Source organism: Microcebus murinus, chromosome 21 (genome assembly GCF_040939455.1).
Source record: "Microcebus murinus isolate Inina chromosome 21, M.murinus_Inina_mat1.0, whole genome shotgun sequence".
Lineage (NCBI taxonomy): Eukaryota > Metazoa > Chordata > Mammalia > Primates > Cheirogaleidae > Microcebus > Microcebus murinus.
This window is the reverse complement of record NC_134124.1, coordinates 27,854,798-27,876,555: the sequence shown is the minus strand read 5'-3', so window position 1 is coordinate 27,876,555 and position 21,758 is coordinate 27,854,798. Positions and strand designations below refer to the sequence as shown.

General features: G+C 34.6%; 1 long non-coding RNA gene across 1 annotated transcript in view; it reads right to left on the bottom strand.

The window, feature by feature from the left end:
• The window catches only part of LOC109729976 (uncharacterized), a 1,977,473-nt gene extending 1,956,945 nt beyond the window's left edge, over positions 1–20,528 (bottom strand). The window contains exon 1 of the long non-coding RNA XR_012913930.1: positions 20,039–20,528. This is a non-coding gene — a long non-coding RNA (uncharacterized LOC109729976). The remainder of the gene's footprint in view (positions 1–20,038) is intronic.
• Between the last annotated feature and the right edge of the window lie 1,230 nt (positions 20,529–21,758).

The window sequence follows — 21,758 nt, the reverse complement described above, 5'->3', positions numbered from 1 at the left end:
ATGAAAACTCAGGCTTGGGCACAAAACTAAAACATTAGTTTCTTAGCTGTAGCAGAACTCCATTCTAATGTGGCTGCTTCATGAATTAGTTCAGGTTTAAGATGGGTGTAATTGTCTTTTAGAAGTTGTGATTTCATCTCTAATATTTTAAAAATAATTCTATATACTTGGAAGCATTGAACATTGGAATATACAGATACTCAACATTGGCCCTTGGGTTTCTCAGACATTAGAGGCAATTATTAATTTCTTCATTGACTCTGTTATCCATGCATTCAACAAATATGTGTTGAGCACACTATGTACTGGTGATTTAACAAGCAATACTAATAGAATATAAATGCTTCTATAGGAAAAATATATGAAACATATTTGTATTCTGGGAATGGGAAGGGTGGTTAGAGAAGCCCTGTAGAAGGACATGCATTAAGATGTCATGAGCCCAGCCAAACAGAGCACATCTGGCAGATAGTACAAGGTGTATAAAGGCAGAAAGGCCAAAAAAAAAAAAAAAAAAAAAAAAAAAAAAAAAAAAAAGGCATCCTTGAGAAACTAAAGTAAGTTCAATAAGTCTAGAACTTAGTTTTTTTTTCTTTTACCAGTTTATTCAAACATAAAGTAAATAAATGCACACTCTTTTGCCAACTTGTTTATGTGTAACCAATCTTTTCCTTTCAGTGTGTCCCAATGAGAAGAACTCTAAAGATGGCTTTCTGACATAAATCACATCCCCAAAACACTGGGTAAAATTTCAGAGTTCAGTTTCTTGAAGGTCAGGTGAGAATGATGCTTGTGAAGTAACCTAAGTATTGAATTCTTCTAGATTTAAGAAACATGCTGTCATGACAATTTAAAAATAATCTCAAAATTACAAAATGACAAGTGTATCACCTAGATTCAACAAACATCAAGAATTTGTCACACTTATTGTTATGGCCTGAATGTTTGTGTCACCCTAAAATGCATATGTTGAAATATTAACATAAGATGATGGTATTAGGAGGTGGGGCCTTTGGAGGATGATTAGATTATAAGGGTAGAGCCCTCATGATTGGGCTTATAAAAGGGACCTTATAAAAGGAACCTCACCCTTATAAAAGGGACCACAGTGAGCTCCCTTGCCCCTTCCACCATTTGAGGACACAGTGAGAAGGTGCCATCTATGAACCAACAAACCAGTGCTCACCAGACAAAGAATCTGCTGGTGCCTTGATCCTGGACTTCTTGGCTGCCAGAACTGTGAGAAATAAATTTGTACTGTTTGTAAGATACCAAGTCTGTGGCATTTTTATAGCAGTTCAAATGGACTAAGACATTTACTTTTCTGGGTTTTATTCCGTTTATAATCTACCCAGTCTGTAGCATTTTTCATAGCAGTTCAAATGGACCAAGACACTTATTTTTCTGGTTTTTATTTTGTTTTATTTTGTGTGATTGAGTTGAAATAATATAAGCAAATCCTAGTCATGGGATTATTGCTCTATCCCCACAAAACTTTGATAGGCTAAAAACAAATTGGTATTTTAACTTGGTATGTCTAAAAATCTCAGTGTTTTCTTAGATATCACATAGCTGTAAACAAAATTAACATAAATTCCTCAGGGTCAATAATATTTTCTCTATGCTCAATGTTTTTAGGAGGGGAAAGATGTTTCTATTCTTTAAAACAAATAACAACAAAAATCAAAACTTTTCCAACTAATTAAGCAACATGCCCAAAGTACAAACTTTAAAATTAAAAGTTTACGTGTCTGTTTATATAAAAAGTTAAGAACTTCTCTTCAGGGAAAGACATCACACTATTATCTAACATTTGTGACATCTGAAACCACTGAGGTCCAAAAACAGACAACCAAACAAATGAAAAAGCCCAAATTCCCTTCACTGTTGGACTCACACATCAACCCACTTAGTTTCTACAAGGGCAAATTTCTTGTCAATGATGTAATTTCCTTTCTTTCATGTAGCTAAGAGAAGGAGAGAATAACTGAGCCTTTTAACATGATATTAACAGAGTTATCATATATTCCATGTGTTGATTGTTGATTTTAATCTTTGATATTGTAAAGATGGGAAGAGACCAGAAAGACAGCAAAGTTTACCTTAAAAGAAAGGCATTAAAAAGAGAAGAAAGACAAAATACTAGGTAGATAGTGAGGAATTCTGGGTCTCCTAGGAACGACAGTGGGTGATGTTGCCTTGGTGCAATTGCCCCACCTGGAAAGAAGGACAAGTGTGGGGCCCAGGCCCCCATCTTAGTCTTGTTCCACCTTAATCATCTCCTGAGCAACCACCATTCGTGGGATTGGAGGGAATACTCTATGAATTGGCCGATTATAACTTAGCATGCCAGCTGCAAAAGAATACCCAGGACTCTCTAGCCCATGGGCCAAGCAGCCCAGAGTCCAGACTAAAACCTGATAGAAATGATCTAGCAAAATACTCCCAGTGCAAATCCAATTTGACTTGTACCTCAGTTCATTTACAGTGTATTTCTTGTAATTAAATAATGAAATGAACAGTAGCAACAGCAGAAAAAAAATTGAACTCTTATTTAGCAGTTACTACATGTCATATGCCAGTTAAGTGCATTATATGGATTTACTTATTTAAATTACACACCAATCATATGACAGATCTACTGCTACTCCTATTTATTTTTTTTATTTTAGCGTATTATGGGGGTATAAGTGTTAAGGTTACCCACATTGCCCATGCCCCACTCCCCCCTTGAGTAAGAGCTTCAAGCATGTCCATCTCCCAAACATTGCACATCTTACTTGTGGTTGTATGTACCCCTCCCCTTCTTCCCCCTCCCACCCTCCCAACACCCGATAAATGTTACTCCTATATGTCCACTTAGGTGTTGATTTGTTAATACCAAACAGAATAATACTCCTACATTTTATACAGAAAAACCCTAGCTCACAAAGTAAGGAAAATTTACCGAGTTTTCACAACCAATACGAGGTAGACAAAAGTTAGAATACAGATATGTGGTAATACTCCATGCTTTCTTGTTTTTATTTTTTAGGATTATTGTTTTAATAATTTATTTATTTGTTTACTTATTTATTTATTAATAACTAATAAAACTATGTGATCCAAACACCAAAAAGCATAAAAATATATTCTCCAAGAAGACTTCTTATGACTCATTTTTTTTCCAAGTTCATACCATTATTTTTCCTTTTATGTCAATATTTTCAGAGGCTTATACACACTCAAGCCTCTATGCTATGCACATGTGTGTATATTCAATGCACATGTGTGTATATGTGGGTATATTCTTTTTCCTCTCGTTTATTATGCCAGGCCTAATATGCTCATCGTTTTTTGCATCTTCCTAAAATATAAATCCAATACATATTTGGGTGTCGGCACATTGTTTCCTAGTTATTTTTTATGGCTACATAGTGTTCAATGAAACATACACCCCATAATTCATTTCAACAGCCCCCAGGGAAAGGCGTTTCAGTTATTTCCAATCATTTTCTTTTAAAAACAATGCTGTATATCACCTTGAATTAAGATGGAGCCTCCATCAAGTTGTATCCACAAGTGACTATAATAGCAGAGAGATAAACATCTGTTGTATGTGTGTCAATTCTCTGATATTTGTAGTCATCTGTTGCAATAGCATTAACGTGGCCTGGTGTAGTTTAACTGCATAAATGATTTCAATTTATGACCTCTCCATGCCCTTTGGTAGAGTCCTACCACATTGAAGATGGGTTGACCTTATGAATTTCTCTGGTCAATTGGGCAATAAAAATTTTATACCAGCAGTGGTTTTACAAAGCACATGCATTTGTTTTTCCAGAGACAAGGTCTCTCTCTGTTACTCAGCCAGGAGTGCGTTGGTACATTCATAGCTCTCTATAACCTTGAACCCTCAAACTTCTGGGCTCAAGCAATCTTCTTGCCTCAGTGCATGCTACCATGCTCAGCTAACTTTTTTATTATTATTATTTATTTTTATGTGGAAACAAAATCTTGCTATGTTGTTCAGGCTGGTCTTGAAATCCTGGCCTCAAGAGATCCTCCCACCTCAGCCTCTCAAAGTGCTGGGATTACAGGCATGAACCACTGTGCTCAGCCAGTACTTGCAGATTTTATACCTCTTTTAGACACCTATTATCACCATGAGATCGTATCTGGATTAGCCTGCCCAAGATGGGAAACCATGAGGGACAGAACTGAGTCATCCCAGCTAACACTATCATAGACCAGTCAGCTACTGACTGATGAATCAAGTGACTACAGATAAATGAGCAGGCCCAAGTTTCCCAACCATGACTGCATCAGGTCAGCAGAAACAATTAACCAATTTATAGACCTGTGAGGGGGAAACAAAGGCCATTAAGTTTTGGGTAACTAGCAAGAACTAACTCATATTAATATAATACATTCAGAGTAGTATATTAACTAATCCCTATTTCATTCAAATAAGCCATTATGTTTGCTCTTGACTCATATTTTACCCCTATATTGCTTGAATTCTTTAGGAAGATGTGTTATAGAATGTATATTTCTGTTGTTTAAAAAGTGCCCAACCTCAAAAAATAAATTTGTTTCAAGTTAGCCTTCATCATAATGAATTTAGTTTAAGCAATTCAAGTACTATTAATAAAACTTCACCTTTATGCCATCATCCCACTGTGTTATGGGACAAATGAACAATCATCACAACTAAAGAAAGACTAGTTATTCCAACAAGTGTATGAGAAGCACAATGATAAATCATTTTAAAGTTTTATCATTACTAAGAATGAAGAAAGAATGTTTAAAAGAGAAGATAAGCTATCAAGTTTTTGATCAATTGAGTCTACTCTACTAGTTGGTGCTGTTTAGCCACTAGATGATGCTTAAGAGAAAACTTGGGACATAGCAGGGTTATTTGTGAATTGATTTTGGAGCTTTGGATTTAAATGGGATTGCTAGGCCAGGCGAAGTGGCTCAAGCCTATAATCCTAGCACTCTAGGAGGCTGAGTGGGGAGAATTGCTTGTGCTTAGGAGTTCAAGACCAGACTGAGCAAGAGTGAGATCCATCTCTACTACAAGTAGAAAAATTACCTGGGCTTTGTGGTATACTCCTGTGCTCCCAGCTGCTTGGGAGGCTGAGGCAAGAGGATCACTTGAGCCCAGGAATTTGGAGGTTGTGGTGAGCTACCATGATGCCACTGCACTTTACCCAGGGACACAGTGAGACTCTGTTCAAAAGGGGGGGGGGTTGCTGAAGGATATTATGTATCTGAAGAAATAAAGTCAAAGGAGAAAGCATTTTGGCAAACAATATCATTTACTTAGATTGTGAAGATGTCCTTTACAACAATTGTTCTTAACTACTAAAGTTATGCTCTCTCAGAATACTGTTAAAGCTGAAAACTGCAAAATTCACATGTGTACATTGTATTGATACAATTTAAAATAGTGTGTAGACCCTTGGTCCACCATGGACAGAACCTAGAATAATCTACCCCTGGTAAAGATGCCTTGCCAGGGAAGAATGTTTCTAACTCACATTCTTTTATAAAATTCAACTTTTTGGATAGCATATGTCAGCATGAAAACATATACTTTTTTCTGGAGCTGTAAAAATCCACATTGTATGCAAAGAGGCTTTAAAGGGAAGGAAAATTTCTAGTGCTTTTCTTATTTTTTCATTTGTTACTTAGAGTTGTCACTGTTTTAGGACCCTGATCTTTGCAATAGACATGTTATTTTCACATGTCCATACATTTTCACTCAATGCCTTAATTATACTCCAAAGGAAATGATGGATAGTGTTTCATTTTTCAAGAATCATATTAAATAACAATGGCAAAATGTCCTCTATAATACTCTTCAGGATAGAAATATGAAAGGTTTGCTTTCCCTAATGAAAAAGAAAGTGATCTCAGTTTATTGTCAAAGACCAAGTTCTCATGTGAGTTTGAGTTCATTTAATATCTTTAAGATTTTACATGCAAAATAAGATGACTGTGTGCATGTGCATGTGTGTGTATGATTCTTATATGTTGAGGGGTCCAGTCATCTCTTATTTATTCACAAATCATTGACCTAATCAGCTAATCAGTCTATTCAATTAAACACTGAAAACCAGTTACACTTTACACCATACAGTCTAATAATAATTCTTCCTGACATTTATGTGTGAGGCATTGAGTGCTTCAAGGATTTCAAGCACTCCCATTCAATTCTCATGCCAAATTATAAGGTAAGCACAGTTATTATCCCCATTTTAAAGAAGAAGAAACTGATGCCTGACCAATTTAAACAGCTGGTAAAAAAATAGAGTAGGTCAAATCTAGAACTTTAAGCCTATTTTCTAAAAGTGCTTTTGAGAGATAGCTTTCTCAAGTAACAGCTAATAGGTATGAAATGAATTTCTATAAGAGGATCAGGCATGGGTTAGTGATAAATTGTGCTTTATCTCTATCATCTTTCAGGTTATAGCTAAGAGATAACTGAAGCTCATACATCCACAAAGAGTAGGTAGGAAAGGACTTCTACACCACCTGGTTTGGAGGCAGTTGTACCACTCATCAGTGTATTGACACCATCTGTTTTCAGATTTCCAATCATTCACTCAATGCTGTGTGATGCACAACTATGGGCTGACTATGGATTACTTAATAGTCACCAAGCTAACTGACTTTATTTTATTTCAACACCAAGGAGCCTACTTTGCACACAGTAGGTATTCAAATGTTTGTTAAACCCTAGAACATGGAACAAAAGTTTATACAACATGATGTTTGAGCCATGTGGGAATGAAATTGGCAAGATAAATAAAGGAGCTCAAGAATATGCCACCAGCAAACTTCTTAGAAAGAAATTCATGGACATTAATTTACACAATGGATAGTTTCCTGAAAAGCAGCTTGAAAAATAACACCTTTCACAGTGCAATCATATTTTATATTGATTTACATTATCTACTCAAAACTCTTAGACTTTATCCAAGATTGATCTTCAGTTGGCTCAATCTTCCTTTAATTGAACTTCTCTGCTATTTCCCCTCTAATTCACCTGCCTCATCTTAAGTAGCTAGTGATCTAAAGCAACCACTGTACAAAAAGAATTCCACTACTACAACTATGACTAATAGATAGATAGATATAAAATTTAGTGTTTAATAGGAAAAAATGACCACTTCACTTTTTCTAATAGCTGATATTTCAATTTTCCATGTCAAATTTTTAAAAAGGGAGATGTACCTCTTTTTCTATAGTAGTAGTCATTTTGGGGAAAACAGTTTGTTTTAGAATAATCACAGTATTGGGTTACCTTGCCTTGTAGAAAATATGAATCAACATTACTCTTTAACAATGATTTTAATTTCACTTCAAATTAATTTCCATACCCTTTTCATTAGTTTTCCTTGTTTTACATGGGAAATATTATTGACTCACAGGGAATTGATTTTTAGTCCAGAAAAATAATAAAAGGCACAACTTTGGAGTCAGGCTGATGAGTCAGGCTGATCAAGGTTCAAATCCAAGGTCAGCACTCATTATATTTGTATCTTTGGGCAAATTATTAAACCTTTTGGTCTCTAACCTTAATTAAGAAAAGTGGTACAGTAATAACTCACAGGATCTTTAAGAGGATGGAATACAATAATATGTTAAACCACTTAACCCAATGTCTGGTACATAGTAGCTATGTTTTTTTAATATTATTTTTGCCATTACGTCTTGCATAAGTAAATACTGGTGTTTTTATTCCCATTTCTGATTCAGGCTTTACTCTCTAAGCAAGATCGCTGGTTTTCAGCCAGAAAGTAAAAAAAAAAAAAAAAAAATTACCTTAAAGTTATTTATTTACTAGATTTAAAATATAATTTTTTTTATAATAATGGAACTTGGCTCAATAATACCAAAATGAAATCTAACAATAGATGTTGGTTTTATTTATAGCAACCCATGAGGTTGTTGATTCAGTCTGTCAAGCTCTGCATTTGATATGATTATCACTAGAATTTATGATGTTTGTGGGAATTAGACTCAGACAGTGGGAAGATAAGTGTGGAAAATGCTTTAAAATATGAATTTGTCATAAATTATGAGTAGTACACTGGTGCTAAAAGAAAACAATATGTGTCAGAGAATAATTACATCAACAAGTTTGTGAATTGCTTAGAAAGGTAGCAAGTAGTTCTGATTTTTAAAGCAAAGTTAACAACAGTGAAAATGTGAATCTGATCTATATGCCACATATACTGTATAATATATGTAAAATATATGTTTCTATTGTATATTCCTATATACCCTTAAAAGAAATACAAACCCTAGTTAAATAAACAATATTCCTCTATGCATCAGTCAAACTTTGTTTGTATTAATTAGTTTACTTATATCTAATTAATAGCCATGCTTAATCTGTTTCATAGTTTGCTCTTCTAAGGTAAACTCAAAAATAGTTGATTTTGCCAGTTCCCTCTTACGATGAGCTATATTTCATTTGGTGGCTTTACAGGAGGATGATTTCCAAAGGCCAGGATGGCAGGTGTCCAATATAATAATTTCTGTACTCTGAAGTCAGATGAATATAGAGCTGGAAGAGAAAAACTCAAGTCTGCTGATAGAAATTTACTGTACCAGTTACTCACCAATCAGATTGTCAATCACATCTCATTAGCTTCCTAATTAAATTATAAGTGTAATACATATGTACAGATCATGCTTTTTAGCTACCAAAATATTATATTCATTTTCTAAAAGGCTAATCACATTAAATTATTGAACCAAAGAAAGATAAAATTCTGTAGTTGTAATAATTCAAACTTGCCAGCTTTCAACCCATTTTTCAAATAATAAACAAAGTCTATCAAATAATAATTTTATTATTCTTGGAAATTTTTTTTTGCCTGCAGCAATCAGGTTTTAATTATGAAGCATGCATCAAAGATGACAAATAGCTAGTAAAATAAAATGACTATCTTTTGCCCAGTCACCTTTCTTCTTGCTTCCTTTTTCTGATTATTCTTCAGAAAGCAGAATGATTTTTTTTAAAAAATTCAAAGCAAGACATAATTAAATACAAATGCCCAGTGAAGAGTGTGATAAAATTTTCAAGTCTATAGGTACAAAAGCTATTTCTACAGTATCCTTGAAAGGTGATTTCTTAAGTGGGAGATAGCTCTGATTTGACAATGGTTCATAAAACTGTTTTGATCAATGGAAACACTGCAATGAGACAATGCTTCCTGGCACTTAGGAAAAAAGTCAGCATATTCATTTTTTTTTTTTACACATGTAGGGAACACTACCAGAGGCAGAAAGAAAAGTAACTTTTATTTTTCCTGATAAAGGACCAATAAAAGTAGTTACATGGAATAGACTTTGTACTTGCTACTACTAGAATTTTGTACAGGGAAAAGGTGAGATATTTATTAGATGGATTGCACTTAGTGTTACATGTACTGGAAGAATGCAAAAATAATTTTCTAAATTAGAGCAATAGATGAGTCTGTGGGTAAGGAGGAAGACTTAGCATTGAGGCCAGCAAGAGACCTTGTTATAAAAGCCCCTGAAAACCATGGTCATTGAGGAGAATCTGTGAAGGGTCTATACTTTACTCATAATTCTTTAATTTTTTACCTAATGTCCTTTTTGTATTTAGTAGCCGTGTCTCCTTAGACTCCTGTTAACTGTAACAGTTTCTCAGACTTTTCTCAATTTTAATGACCTGGACAGTTTTGAGAGATACTAGTCAGCTGTTTTGTAAAATATCCTCAGTTGGGACTTGTTTGATGTTTTCTTCATGATTAGACTGGGGTTATGTGTTTTGGGGAGGGAGACTACAAAGGTGAAGTGCTATGCTCATGACAGTGTATCAACAGCAGTTACTATCCACATGAAGAATCACTTGACCAAGTGCTCACAACTGCCAATTTCTTACTTTCTGCTTTGCCTTGACTAGACTTTAGGAAGGTTCCTCTCCTCCCCACAAATCCCTGAACTTTGTTTCCCCCAAGGGTGAGCAAACACTAATTTGCAAACCCTGCCTCCTTTATCAGCTTATCCTGAGACTCCACTGACCACAGCAAGACACATTTCCTATCAAACAGGACTGGTCATGATTCCCCCTCACTTGCCCAGTGCATGACTTCGTGAGCAGCGTCATAACAAAACACCATAGACTGAGTGGCTGAAACAACAGAATTTATTTTCTCACAGAACTGAAGGGGAGAAGCCCACGATGGAAGAATTAGTAGGCTTGGTTTCCCCTTCTCTCTCTTTGGCTTGTTGATGGTTCCGTTCTTCACTGTGTCCTCACGTTGTCTTTCTTTTGTTTACCTCTTGTTGTCTCCTTGTGTGTCCAAATTCCCTCTTCTAATAAGGACACCAGTCAGATTGGAAAAGTGCCCTCCCATCGCCCCTCATTTAACCTCTTTAAAGTCCCTCTCTCTAAATGTAGTCACATTTGGAAGTACTGTAGTCCTCCCTTATCAGTGCTTTTCTACAGTTTCAGTTAACCTTGATTTCAGTTAACTGTGGTCAACCTTGGAAAATAAGAGATTATAGTACATTAAGGTATTTTGAGAGAGAGAGACCACATTTGCATAACTATTTCAGTATATTGCTATAATTGTTCTATTTTATTATTAGCTATTATTGATAATCTCTTACTGTGCTTCATTTATAAATTAAACTTTACCATAGGTATGTATTTATAGGAAAAATCATAGTACATATAGGGTTTGTACTGTCTGAGGTTTCAGCCATCCACTGGGGGTCTTAGACTATATCCCCTGTGGATAAAGGAGGACTACTGTACTAGGGGGTTAGGACTTATGCATATGAATATCAGGGTGTGGAAAACAATTCTACACATAGCACACAACTTCCCCTTACTGTTTATTCTTTCTTATTCTATAAAAGAAGAGCCTTTTTACTGTTTGATTTTCAGACACTTGCAGATGTCTGACATCAGAGCACTCTCCCTATTACAACAGTCTTTTTCAATAAAGTTTCTCTGTCTCTTTAAGTCCAGATTTGTTTTTATTTGACACACTTCTGATGCTGACTTTCACTGCATGGCTGAGGTCATGTCTGTCAGATTTCTCCACTATAAGCTTCCTCTTCCTCCTTCCCCCTTTTCATACTGTACTCTATGGAAAGAAGTCACAAGAAGCATTCAACATTTAAGGAGTGGGGAGTTAGGCACCACTTGCTTCCTAAGGGCAGAGTATTTACATGAATTATTTCAAATTCTTCTGGATGGGAAATTCATCTATTCTCCCCATTTATTAATTTTTTCCAAGCATTTATTTCTATCAGTATGGACCCATGTGTCTTTATTTATACTTTGGATTGTAATCCAAAACATCTTTATTTTATTATTTTGAAACCGATTTATTTTATTTTATGTTATGTTTTTACTGAGCCTATTCTGCTGCTGTATGAAATTGATTTTTAAACCAATAGTTCAAGCCAATACTCAGCTGACTCACGTACATACATGGATCTCAGACAAATGCTGTTCTTATATCATTGATCTGCATATTTGGTGAATCTGGTTGGGACCTGCAACTGCGACTGCTTGCCTCCATGCTTGTCTCAAAAACCAAAGTAATAGTGTTGGAAATCCATAGGTAACCAGCTAATTCCTGATTTTTAACATGATGACGGCTGAGAACTGTGGCTAATGTCACCTTGTCAAAAACAGCAACAAGGGCTCAGAGGTAGCAATGCTTTATCTAGTTTTATCAAGGAAAGTGTAGATATTAAGTAGCCATTTATTCAACCAGCCTATATACCCTTCAAACATTCTTACAAGCAAGGAATTCTGATAATAACAATAAAGAAGGGCAGAACCATAATAATCTTTCTTTCCCCAAAGGAGCAAAGAAATCTAAGTATGCATAATTAAAGACTAGCCAAATCTTGGTAATCCCTGAAACACACAAGGAACTGTTGTGTGATATAATTAAAAATAATTCAGTGCAAGTGTCTCATACTCTTCTAGAGTATCGATTAACTTCAAATGTAGTATCAGCAAGTTTAAGAATGTTAGGAATTACTTTTAAATCGTAACTCTTTCTATGCCCTTTTATAATTTCTTCTGTGAATAGTTTGAATGTTGCTAGTGCACAAACCTTCTGAATTTTGCCAAATGTAGATATCTATTACAGCCTTTGAACTTATCTCTAAGTCATTAATTATTAAAGTTTCTATATGGAGATATTTGTTGGCTCATCTACTTATTTATTAATATCTATTTATTTAAACTAAAAAAAATGTCCAACTAGGAAAACATACACATTCGTTGGTGTGAATCTAGAGTAAGGACTGGGGGGTGTTTAAGAGGAATGAAGACTTGTAAGGCTTGATCTCCATTATTATAAATAAGTATAGTGAACTCTAGATTGTCATATTTAAATAAGGATAATAATTAGGCAAGTGCTTAGGGACTCTCCCATTTTAAAAATATGTATTTTAAGTATAATTTCAATGCAAATGGGACGCAAGTTGCGGTTTAGGTTTTTGACATATCTTTAAATTCTATACCAATAATATTTTTTAAAATGACTCTATGAAATAAATTGGAGTGATTCAGTTAATAACTTTTAATCATCAGCATCTTTGATTTCCAAAGGGATTCAAGTGGCATTGACTCAGTTACTTTGACCCCCAACTGAACAAATATAACAAATACAATGTTGTAATTTCCATTGGACAGATGGCAGCAGTTTCAAAATCTTGCAAATGTTTGAGGGAATAACTCTGGCCAGTGAGCCAGCCTGACTTAAATATAGCAAGCAGAGCCTTTGTTTTTGGCTAGAGGCACTAAGCCACAATAAGGAGAAACTCTTCTCATTTTTATGACAGGACATGCACTGATGTTTTGACATTTCCATGATTTAGACAATTGGGTTGAAAATAACTACTTCATAAATTCTGGGAATGATAAGGAAAATTGCTCTCAGTTCAGTTTCAGCATTTTTAGATGGTTATATATATTTCAGACTTGTAAAATAAATAGACAAAAAAAAGCAGAGAGAAAAGAAAATGAGCAGAGTTGGCAGCAAGGATTAATTACTGAAGTTAATTAACTAGTTGTAAATTTATAAAATCCTTTAGGTCTTATTTCTTATGATTGCTTCCTTTTTGGCGTCCTATTGAGTATTGTGTGTGCTGTTAACTTCTAATAAATAGTGTGTAGATTCCTAAAATAAAATAGTAAATAGTAAATCTTAGTAGTTATAGGGTTTAGGGGACACACAGAACTGTCTTTCAATTCTTACTCTGTTTGTCATACATCAGGGAACCCCTTGAGCAAGGTATTTAACCTAAACAAGTCTATTTACTAATTTTAAAATATAGATTTTAATTTTGACTTCATATAGTTTTTGTAATTGGATAATACATATAACGTGTCTAGAATGATCTATAATACAAACAATCAATTTTAGCAGCAACATCAGACACAGTAGAACTGTGTTCCCCAAGCCCCAGGCCACAGGTCTGTGGCCTGTGAGGAATGGGACCACAGCAGGAGGTGAGTCGCAGGTGAGCAAGCGAAGCTTCTGACATATTTACAGCGAAGCTTCATCTGTATTTACAGCTGCTCCCCCTCGCATCACTGCATAACCTCCGCCTTCTCTCAGATCAGCAGTGATGTGAGATTCTCATAAGAATGAGAACACTACTGTGTACTGCACATGCGAGGGATCTAGGTTGTGCCCTCCTTATGAGAATCTAATGCCTGATGATCTGAGGTGGAGCTGAGGTGGTGATGCTAGTGCTGGGGAGTGGCTGCATACAGCAGAGAGGTTTGACTGCACAATAAATGCAATGCGTTTGAATCACCCTGAAACCATTCTCCTTCACCACCCGGTTCCATGGAAAAATTGTCTTCCATGAAACTGGTCTCTGGTGCCAAGAAGTTTGGGTACCACTGCAGTAGTAGTCATTATTAGTTATTCTAAAAGTTCCCTTTGATCAGGCAGTATTTCCTTAATTACACCTTGACCAAGGGCTTATTCACTCTGATGGTTAGAAAGTGAGAGCAGTTAAGTATGTTTGACTTCTCCTACTACCCTCCCCCATTGTATTCCAGTAGAAATAAGGAAGACTGTTTATTATAATATATTAGCCATCCGTCTATAACCCCTTGTGTTGAGTTTTGCGGTGCATGTGATTATCAGCCACCCCAACCCCTGCCTGTGGGCCATAGATTGACCTAGGATGGATTTAAACCAGGGGAAGAATTATTAGATTGTAAGGCATTGGTTCTCTTAGCACAACCTTCATGCAGCCAAAATAGTTTCTTTCCCACCTAGGTGGAAACAAACAACACACATCCAGCATTGAGAGTGGAGTTACTTTTGGTTATTTCAACCTTACAGTTTTGGCTTGGTGATAATGCTTTTGACTAGACTAAAAGTTATTGAGTCATTTGGGAGATCTGATTACAACATGTATAATAAATTTTGAACTAAGAAAGTGCTGAAGATAAGTTTTCTTACCCTGGTTCAGACTCTTGGAAATGTGACTTATAAAAAGAGAATAGAAAGAAAAAGGAAAATACAAAGCAATGAAATGCATAATTTTAAAGAACTCAATTATGGGGAGTCCCAGGAGAGTCGCCCTGCGGTTCATAAATCTGTCTGCTGTTTTCACCGTTCCATCACATAGGACTTGCTTTTGCTTTATCTGTCTACAATTAGCCAGCAAAGCATCATAAATATCCTTAGCTAGCAAGTGCTAGCTTTCCTTAGGGAAAGTTCTCTTTCCAATTTTCTTCTTGTTAGTTTGAGGTTTGAATTAACTGTTAGAAAATCAAAACAATTAAGTTATTATTCCTATAATCAACTTCTTTCTATATGCTTTAATCACTGTAAATTTTTACAGGAATGAATCATTTTAAACATTTTTAACCCTGAAATTTCCCAACTACACCAATGACATCATTCAAAATTTAGTTAAAAATAGGGTTACCATGCAAACTATATTTATCATTCAGATAATACTGTCATATCTATTATCTATTCTTTTACAACTTTTGTAAGAATTTATTGACTCTACCAGATGTGCTACATTGATGGAGCAGAGAATGTATTTTCATATGAACAAGGAATTAACACAGCCAACTGTGGTCTCTTACCATTTTTATGCATTTCACAGCCTGTGTTCTAATTTTAAATTAGGGTTCTGATGTGTGTATTTATACATAGCCATTCTTGAATCAACCTGTAACTATAAGCCTTTGGGGAGTGATTGTGTTTGAACATCTGGACTCACCACATGTTTTCACTTGGAACTGAACCATCATTTAGAAGACCTGGATTTTTAAAAGGAAAGATATGGTGATGATATTCTATAGGTGTTCTAGATGATAAGAAATGTATTCTCAACATATGATTTGGGATTTATTGTAGCAATAGGGGTGTAAAAATCATATTTTAAACCGAAGTTGTTTTGCAAAAAGTCTTGTCATATGTCTTTCCCCTATTTCACACAATTAAATGTTCTGATTACTGCTTGAAAAAAAGTACCAAATTGCATTATATGACAATCTAGTTTTTAAAATATTTTCTGTGAAAAGTCAATGATCATTTATATTTAAGAATCTTTGAGTTAATGTCAATTTTCAAGCACCCCAAGTGATACTTTGTGTTTATTAAACACATAATAAATATTACATACTCTCTTTTGAGTTGTTAATATAATCTTTAATCACAACTAGAAATTTGCCTTCATTATATAATTGCCTAATGTTTAGTATGTTTTCTTATGATACTTAAAAGAGAATATTGATCCAAGTTTTCTCTTGTAGGAACTGAATTAACTTCTTTATTGGAACCCTATGGTTTGTATTTACAATGTATGTATCTGTCAGCAGAAACTAATTAATTGGAATCTGTTACCTTCTAAGAAGAACCTTAAAGCATGTAATATTTGCCTGTGCAGATTAAAGAAAAACACTGGGAGCTAATTTGAACAGAACTTTTTTGAAATGTCAGAAACCCTTTAATCTAATAAGGTTGACACAAGAAAGACTCTTTAATCTCTGGGTTTTATACACTACAAAACTAACAATTTAACCTTTCTCCATATGTGCATGTTCATTTATCATGTTACGTGTGCTACTATTATAATACATAGTTTTAAGAAAGTAAATGAATGGCACTTTGTTTTAAAATTAGGACTGCTTCCATTTGTGAGTTCACACATATATTCATGTAATTGTGGTTTCAAATGTACATCACTTTGCCTAGTGGTAAGGTTTCTGAAAGGGTTGTGAATAAAACACATTTTAAAGGATAAATTGATGGTCTTTTATGTACTTAAATAAAGTTTTAAAATTTTCAATAAAGTTTTTAAAAACCATTTTGACTACCTTTTTGCAAAAAACACTTTTAAAGCTAATAATAAACTTTGAAATTTAGCATTTTATTGAATAAACAGGTTTTCCTGTACTAGTCCCTGAAACAGGGTGCACCTGTTACCATATTTTTAAAAAATGGTTTTGTAATATGTGCATAGAAATATAATTAATTATTTCACAAAAAAGAATGTAGAGATGAAATATTTTTGCCATTGGAAGCTTATGGCTATTTCAGTCTTCTGCAATGTGATCTTTAAAATGTAGACAGCAAATGACTTCAAAATGGCCAATAAGCATTTTATAATAATGATAATTCTAAACTTTATTTGGATAGGCTATTGTGTTTTATTTTTAGATAACTTAAAATACAACAATGACTTCAGTCCAAAAAATTCTTCCTAAGGGTCAATATTGAGTGGTGCCTGGGAGAAAGATGAGGAATCTGCTCCTTGGCAGTTCTATGACACTGAAATCAGCAAAGAGCTTTGATTTCCAGGATCCACATCACAGTCTAAGAATATTTTTTAAGCAAAGTAACTGAAGCAGAAAACTAGCTGGAGGTCCCTCATTACTTATTCTTGCTTGTTATTTCAGAATTTTTCAGTTGTAGCTATTCCTACTCATGCTTCAATATTAATGTCATCATGAAAAGAGCTTGGGATTACAGCCTTTTATATATATATATATATATATATATATATATATATATATATATATATATATATATAATTTCAAAGAAACCGTCCATGATTCTAATGAAAGACTCATATGATCCCCTAGAAATATCAAAATAAAATTCCTGTAGAAAATCAAGAAGGAACGTTTCAGTAGGCCAATGCTACATCAATGAAAACAAAATCTAGTTATAAAGTTATAAATAATTGATGCAGTATACATGCAGAGGACAGAGTTTAAATCCCTCTGATATAACAAGGAAATGAAATGTTTAGTTTTTATCTATTGTTACAGCAGCCAAAGCCTCAAAACTAACTTAACCAAATTCCATCTTAGTTAATATGCTTTGTGGCACATGAAAACTCAGCAATGTCAAAAATAGTGTACTGATGACTGTGTTAATAATCTGGCATTATTAAAAATTCAGATAAATTTATAATTTGTAACTTAGCTCAACATAAAAACATTGAAAGGAAACTTTTTCAAACTTTCTCCAGTAGAAAAGTTGAAACTCTAAAGAAACTCTAAAGAAATTGAGAGCAGGGACATATTCCTGCCTATATCCATTGGCAACTTTGGGATAATTACTTACCAGTATTATTAATATGATTAATATTACCTATAATTAAATAAAATTTCTGTCTGAAATAGTTTAAAACTAGAAGGCTCTAGAAATCATATTAATTATGAATTACTCTTATCAGACATTTTAAAGTTGTTGCATAATTGGAAAATCCAGAGAGTTTGGAGAAATGATAAAGTGAGCACAATACTGAATGTTTGTAAATCAAGAAATTAAGCATATTGCTTTGATATGTATAAATACAAAGTTGGTTCCTTGGCGGTATATCAATTAAGAAAATCTAGCTCATGCCTTTTTTTGGAGGTAAAGAGATGGATGAACTGAACAATTTTTGGTAAATAATTTTAAAACCAAAGTTGAAAAGTTTCAAAACAAAAAACACATATTCCATTTTATTGAGCACATGCATTCCTTAGAAAGAAAGGAAAAGTCATATAAGTCATGTGAATCAAAAAATATAAATATTAATATATTTTTTAAAATCTAAGTAGTTTGTAAGTAACTTTTCTAACTTTATAACTCCAAGAAATCTTTCATTCAAGATATTATTTGGGTAATTGCATGTTCAAATTTGGTAATGAAATAAAAAAAAACACATTTATTTTCCCCCTTGATATTTGGCCATTAAGATTTCATTCATGTCTGAGAAATACTATTCTCCAGACCTTGCTTTCCTGGCAGTCATAAATGAAAGAATATAGAGTTTACTCTGTGTTTACTGAAAATATTCTGCCTTTTGTAGACTCCTCTCTGCTCTCTCATCATTCTCTTTCATCTTTTGAATAATTTCACATATTGGCATATATTTCCCATCAACATATTCTTGATTTTTTAGTGTACCCTAAGAGAGATTCTAAAATGAATTCTTTACATTCATGCCAGTAACCAACTTCCCAAAAGTCCTAAAAAAAAGTCACCATAGTAATAATTCTTTCCTTCTTTAATTTTCATATCCTCAGTCAATTGAATATTTTACATACATTCCCTATGGACTTAAACCTTTTGTAAGTGAAATTGGAAAATGAAATAAGTCATGCACAGGAACAAGAATCACAGGTCTTGCAATGAATTATGTATTTTTGCATGCAAAAGCTTCTATTCTCACAATACTTTACTGTTAAACGTGTGCTTTTCTAGGATCTGCTTCAATCTTATGTTACATGTTTCATTGTAGGTCAGAGTTAAAGCCATTAACTACTAAGTGTCACTCTAATGATTCCAGACTAACAGCATTTAAATACTTTGTGTAGGGGGAATTTGATTAAGAGCAACTCTTAGTAAAATATGCTTAATAGAAAAAACATTTCAGACACACAAGGATAGAAATATATATATATATATATATATATATATATATATATATATATTAATTTGGGTTAATTTAAGTCAAAGTGTCAAGTAAAAAATGGCTTTGTTATTAAATCTGTCTAGTACCTTTAGCTTTGATCCTGTACAGCAATGTTATTTTACTTCCAACTTATTGGGACCCTGAGTGGGACAGCAGAATGCAATCCAAGTTTCAACTGACTAACACTACAAGATGCTCTTGTCAAAACCAAGGAAAGTAAACATTTTCAAACCTGTTGATAATATTCCTCCTCTATTCTCTATAGACTCAACATATTTTTAATATGTTTCTGTGATTACAGTTTCCCCAGCAATATCAGCAACATTGAGTAACCTCATTTAAAAGCTAATCTTATATTTCAAAAAATAATGACAGGTAAATATGGAGACAAGTTATAAAAACAAAAGTAATTTTTTATTAAAAAAAAACCCTTGAGACTCAAGGATATCATACAGTATATAAATCATCAACATCCTTGCATTTCCTCTTAATCTCACAAACATTTCTCATGTTTGTACTATCTGTTAATTATACATCTGTGTGTGTGTGTGCACGATAACACCTTCTTAGTAAGGACTATCACAGCGCATCTTTGGAATGAATAAATTACCCCACACTGCAATGATTTGATCAAACTCTACAAGTTATGTGCCTCATCATTGGGTCCCCCAAACTAGAAAAGTTGGGGAAAAAAAAAACTACTAAGCATGCAATCAGCATAACACAGTAACCAGGGAAGGATTATGGCTTATACAAATAATAGTGAATAATTCAGTACATTTAGAAACAATATATATTATAAATTGCATCGCAGATCACAGTTTGAGTTCAGTTCCCAGCTGTGAACTCAGAGCTCATGGAAATGCAAACAACCATGAAGATTCCTCTTAGGAAAGATTTAGTAGTTGTTCCTTCAGTTAATGGCAGTTTTTTGATGAAATTATTTACTTGAAGGAAGACTAATATGAAGTAAAAAAAAAAACCAAAGCAGTTCAACATAAACCAGGCATATTAAGAAGTACTCATGGTTTAAAGTGTGTTAAAGTGTAATGATGTCACAAACAGATAAATCTTAACTGCGTCTTACCTGTAGTAGCAGAGTGTCTTGATAGAGTTGAGTGTCGAAAAGATGCAAGTCTCTAAATTAGAAAACAAGGGGGTGTTTGCGCTCCCAGTTTTAGCAGAGCTGGAGTGTTCTATGCATAAGTAATAAATTGCCTCCGCAAAGTCGTCCCGGCCACAGTGTTCACAGGCAATAGTTAGAATCACTGCCCGAAAGCTTGCTGCTGCTGCAGCCTTCTGCCTTTGCACGGAGACCTAATATATGAGTGTGCCGGAGAGCATCCTTTTTCCCCCTCTGCCTCCCCCTCCTTTTTGCGTGATCTTTCTTCCTCTGTATTTCACTCTCTCTCTCTCTTTCTCTCTCTCTCCTCTCTCACTAATAGAGAGTTATCATTTGGCTTATTCGGCAGACAGTCAAAGAGGACGGGCTGGCAGGCAACTGTGCAGTTCTCTCATGCTGAGGCACATGAATGTGTTGTGAATAAAGACAAAGCCCCCGAACCATGCAGCACGTTACTCCCCTGAACAAGCACTGCAATGATACTCCGCACTGCAACTCCGCAGGCAGGCAGGCGGCAGGCAAGCTGACAGGCAGGAAGGTGGACTGCATTTCCCTTGCTCGCCCTGCTAGGAACGTGCATCACAAAGTTTGGCTCAGGACTTTGCCTGTCCTCTAAGGGACAATGTTTTCTGTGGGTAGAAGTTCTTTTATGAACTGTCTGGACACCCCGAGCAAAAGTATTTTGGATAGTTTTCTATTATATTAAACTTGGAGAACCTAGCTAAACCCCCAGAGTTGTTGCCAAAGTAACTGGATTTTTCTAACTTTAGAAGATAAAGATCAGCTATGTTAGGCCCCAAATGAATGTTTTCATGGTAGTGGAAGATGGATCTCTAGTCTTGAGTATTCTTGAGGGACTGAGTGGGAAGGGATGGGGAGGGGTGAGCAGGCGGAAAAACAAAAAGAAACATCAGTATCTCACAGGTGTCAAAAATAGAAACTGAGATAAACTAAAGTGAAATGGATGAACTAGTCTGAAAGAAGATAAGTGCAAAGGAATGAACAGAGCAAATAAATGGAGCTCACTGATTTCTTATAGTTATCATTCAGATTTGATAACAGAAAATCATCCAATTTGTATAGTGCATGTTTGGTTGCAAGTATTAATATATAAACAAACATAGGCTAACATATATCATGTGCTTAGGAAAGATTTAGTAGATAATACCTTGCAGGTATTTCCTAAGGAAAGTTAGAAATTTTTTCATCTTAGGGAAGCTACAGGAAGTTACCGAACTGTGGATATAGAGCTTTGCATACCCCCAAATGTTCATCCCAATCAATTTATACTATTAGGAAGAGACTTTTTAAAGTACAATAAAATAATCTAGGCATTAGTTTTTAGAAAACTAAGTATAAGTTAGGATTAGACTTGTCTATGAATGACAAAACACCTGAAATGAATAGTACCAGGAATAAAATATAAATTTATTTATATCCTTCATGAAAATGAGGTTAGGAGCTCAGTAATTCAGGGCTAGATGAGAGCTCCATGATCATCTGGGACCTAGATTCCTTGTTGTTCTGCCATCCTCAACACAGTCCAAGACAGTTACTCATGCTGTAGCCATCAAATTGCTATCCAAACTCCAGGAGGAGAGAGGAATGAGGAGAACATGCTCTCTATTTAAGAACATTCCCTGAAGTTGAACATGACGTTTCTTTGACTAGAAATTAACCATAT